Below are 4,710 nucleotides of genomic sequence, written 5' to 3'. Positions count from 1 at the left end.
ATTTTTGTTCCTTTGAGATGTAACAGTAGCAATACGTAATCTCACAATCTTATCATATATAAATTTTTATTAATATATATATTAAGGATATATAGGTAAATGATTATAAATATATTTTTAAAAATTTTGTAAAATATCAAGGATTCCTACGGATATTTTTCGGGGATCCTCACAGTTATTCACACAAGTATGATTTAGTTATCCCACAATTCCAATATTTATTGATATCATTGTGGGTGAATATTTCGATTATTCTCCATCTCCATCGGTTTAGATCCCTACGATTTTCGATTTTCCCCACCCTATTGCCACTCCTATATATAAAGTTAATATAATACACAAATTATTATTTTGTGTGTTACTATACTATTTGTAAATTTTCATTACTTGATATGATATTCGTTGATATTATTAACCAAATAATGTAACAATATACAAAATGATGATTGATGTATGATATTTATTAATCAAAGTACCATACTAACGTAAGAAATGATTATTTAAGTATCATATTAGACATTTTGACAAAATACGTATAATATATATTAAATAATTTATATATAATTAGTTAAATTTTATTCCCATATATAATGAGGTAAGGAGAGGTAAGATAGTAGGCTGCCCCAACGTTAAATTGAGAGCAATTTTCGTGAGAGATCTCTAAATTATATTAATTATTTTTTTCAAAATAAATATGTTAGATTATCTATTTTATAAAAATAAATATTATATTAAATACTTTAAAAACATAAAATTTATATGAAAGACTTTTGTTAAAATACACGTGCAAAATATTCCACGATGGCCCACAAAAATAATGAGGTGGCCAAAGAAACAACCTTTTATCCAAAGCATTATCCGAAACTTCTTTTATTTTTGTGAAATCTTAGGCATGTGCCACGTGTTGTCAAATTCACTTATCATGTGCTTATCCAAACCATCATAAAAACGTAATCCTTTGTTTTTTCCCTTTGATTGTGTATTTACAATGATGTACGGTATTAATGTGATAATCTATGATATTAATATAATAATCTAAAATAATAGATTAATATAATATATTGGCTAAACTAATAATTCAAATATAATATATAGATTATCCCATCATTATTATTGATCGTCATATTAATATTGTGAATTAACACAATAATACTATAATTGTTAATAATAAAAAATATTGATAAAAAAATTATATTTTTTAAATTAAAGAATCACATTAAAAAATAAAAATATAATATCATATTGAGTATTTTAATAAGTAAAGATACCTCTTACACATTTTTACCTAAAAAATACCTTATCCAATACGTTTTCTGATACTCTTTCAGATAGAAAATTGTCCATCACAGACCGTTAAATTACATCATGACAAAATTATCAACGGCTGAAATTAACTTTTAGACCTTAAAATAACAAACAAACTTGAACCAAATCCAACCGAGAAAAAGGGTGAAGAGAGAGAAACAAATCACTTTTGCTTTAAACTTTAAAGAGACTGCAAAAGAAACTCTTCTTCTCTATTATTATTTTAATTTTCGTTGAGATTAAAAAAAGGGTTCAATTTTCGATCTTGGTTTCTGATTCTTGTTGCGAGAAAAAGAAAAACTAGCTATGGCAGAAGTTCTGGGGAAGGCAAATCTGTTTCCCACTGGTCACTATAGTCAGAAGAAGAATTTAGAAGGTGGAGCTTGTTTGGTTCCTAAGAAAATTTCTGGGTTTTGTTTGAAAAAGAACAGTTTTTTTTCTTTGATGGTGAAATCTCTCGCTTCGAGTAGTGATTTTAATGGTCAAAGAGTGCATTTTATGGAGAAGGAAAACATGAACAAGAGAAGGTTTCCTCAAGTTCCCATCAAAGCACAGGTTTGATTTTATTGACTTGACATGTTTTTTATTTCAATTTCTAGATCTGTGTTTTTCTTCTTATTTTTGTGGAGAAGTGTGGCTATATTTTTATTTGTATAGTGAATTAAACCTTTTTCGTCCCCATAGCTTGATCTGTTACATAGATAAAGAAATATTAGTTGGTTTCACTTTCCCACCTCTGGATTTGTTCAATGAAATCAGATGAAAACTGGACTTATTAGTCGAGGTCAAAAATGGTGGGAGAAAGGGCTTCAACCAAATATGAAAGAAGTTACATCTGCTCAAGAATTGGTCGATTCTCTTTTGAATGCTGGTGATAAGCTTGTTGTGGTTGATTTCTTCTCCCCTGGTTGTGGTGGTTGCAAGGCTCTTCATCCCAAGGTGTGTGCCTATATATTTATACATGCTTTTGCATGGTTGTGTACTACATGTTCTTTTTTTGTTCAGATTCGGATTGATTGTGGATTTGGATGTTGGATTTGGCAGATTTGCCAATTTGCAGAGATGAATCCAGATGTTCAGTTTCTTCAGGTGAATTACGAGGAGCATAAGTCGATGTGCTATAGTCTTAATGTCCATGTGTTGCCTTTCTTCCGGTTCTATCGAGGCGCTCAGGGACGTGTATGCAGCTTTAGCTGTACTAATGCCACGGTCAGTGTCGAATCCTTCCTTTCAGATGCAAATTTATCAGGCATGGTTCCATAGATAGATTCCAAATTAGTCTATTTTACCATTTCCTGCTCATGGTTTTTTATGTATGATGCACGCCCTTGAATGTATACGACTCTGATTTCATTACGAAAAATGCATCTTACTTTGGATCAACTGATCGTTTATTGTTGTCTTTCCTCAAAGATATAATTGTTAGACGCGTTGACATTTGCATGCTGCATATTTTTGTTGCTTTCGTTTGTTTTTTCTGGATAGTTCCAATTGCTGCTCATCAGATGCAGCTGATTTTGCATCTCAGTCGACATTGCATGATTATTTGTTCATAACCATCGTTTTAGTATTAATCATGTTTATCATGGTATGTGTTCTAAATTACAATGACAATTCAACAGATCAAAAAATTCAAAGATGCATTAGCCAAACACACACCAGACCGGTGCAGCCTTGGGCCGACAAAAGGGCTCGAGGAGAAGGAGCTTTTGGCATTATCTGCAAACAAAGACCTTCCCTTCCACTACGCACGAAACCAGTTCAGCCAACTCCTGTTTCCATGCATGAAGAGACTCTTGTACCAAATCAAGATTCATCTCATTCAACGACAAAGCTCCCGCTTTCAGTCCCAGCAACATCCTTAAAGCAGAGAGACAGCGAGGAGAAAACCTTGGTTGGTGCTGGGAGATGATGTAGTATTAGTTTTTCTGCCACCCCCGCTGTACAGTATTATCGACTACTATTCCCTGGTTCATCTTCCTCTTCCATGTCTTAATATGTTAATGTTAGAAGTGAAGAACTAGTGTATCTTGTCTCCCATGGAGTTGCAGGCCGATTTGGATTTATTTTTTTGGATCCTTGCCCTGCTTGATTCAATGGTGGGTGTGAGCTTTTGCAGACCATATCTAGTGAATATTTTTTGAGGTTGTATTTTTATGTTCCCCCATTGTGAGTTTAAAAATCTGGTGGTTATTGTATAGATGCGGGGAGCCTTTATCCCTTTTTATTCTCTCTTGGTGTTGAAATCAGGATAATGAGTATTTGTCATCTTTAAGAAAAACTAATGTTAATAATATCTATTAGTTTTGGATGGTCTACAACTCATGGAAGCTTCAAGAATTGTCTGCAATGAATTGGACATCATCAACCACTGCTTTAAGATATTAAAGCCAGAAACCCAAAAGAGGGCCACAACATATTCAGGTCATTAGCTTTTCACAGGGAAAAAAAAGCGAATTCTGTAGTATTTAATTATTATTTTTTGGTTATATATCGATAAATTTAATGATTTTTATTATATACTTTCTCGAAATGTTTATATATATATATATTTGTTATGAATTTGCATTTATGAATTGAACCTATTACCCTACTGTTTAATTAAAAAAAAAGGACAACGATGGCAAAGGAGTAGATAATTTTAAAAGGAAATGTTGGATAAGGTTGGTTGTGCATTTAAATTCATCACTTTGAATGATTAGTGAAAAATGTGGGGTACTCTAACAAATGGATCCGCTACGAAATCTTTCAAAATCTCAAAGCTCTTGTTATTTCCTCCCCCAGGTGTTCAACATGTGTTGTTCCATGACTTGTTTTTGCTTTCAAATTCAAACCCATCTCTCTAATGTTTCCATGTGTCCATTTATTAATTATTGAAGAAGCTTTGTCAAATAATTTAGTCCTTGAGATACTGGGTGCTCGAAACGTGTCTTTCTTACCAGACAAGAAATCTTGGTCACTGTCAATTGAGTTGGGGTTTTATTCGACACACTGGATCAACACTCTCATGGCTCAATAATGTCACCCAATCATTTTATATGGGTAATATGAAAATTCAAAACTGAATGCTGTTCCTAATGACTTATCTCGGAGATTAACTGCAACCACGTTAATAATAACTGAATTATTCCTTTTTATAACATTGATCCATTTAAATGAAACGTAATCATAGAAAGATCTCAGGAAAAGCAGTGTAGACCCAAGGTAATTTGTCGGAATCGAAGCCGGCAAGTCGTTCTTGGCTGCACCGATCTTTCTACGCCCAAACGCTAGGCCGTTGGTAAATGGTAACACATCAGACAACAACAGTAAAAAGAACCAACTGATAATTGAAGAAAGACGAGTTTGTGAGTTATCTGGATGAGCAAACAAAGAAATGGAACGGTGAAATAACGTAGATCAAAA

At 32.8% G+C, this 4,710-nt stretch overlaps 1 pseudogene; it reads left to right on the top strand.

Annotated features, from left to right (window-relative positions):
• The first annotated feature begins 1,481 nt into the window (after positions 1 to 1,481).
• Positions 1,482 to 3,462, top strand: LOC120185440 (annotated as a pseudogene).
• Positions 3,463 to 4,710: the final 1,248 nt, after the last annotated feature.

The sequence above is a fragment of the Hibiscus syriacus genome, unplaced genomic scaffold, assembly GCF_006381635.1.
Source record: "Hibiscus syriacus cultivar Baekdansim isolate YM2019G1 unplaced genomic scaffold, ASM638163v2 tig00113123_pilon, whole genome shotgun sequence".
NCBI classification, from domain to species: Eukaryota; Viridiplantae; Streptophyta; class Magnoliopsida; order Malvales; family Malvaceae; genus Hibiscus; species Hibiscus syriacus.
Note: the sequence above shows the minus strand (reverse complement) of the source record. Positions and strands in the feature narration are given on the sequence as shown.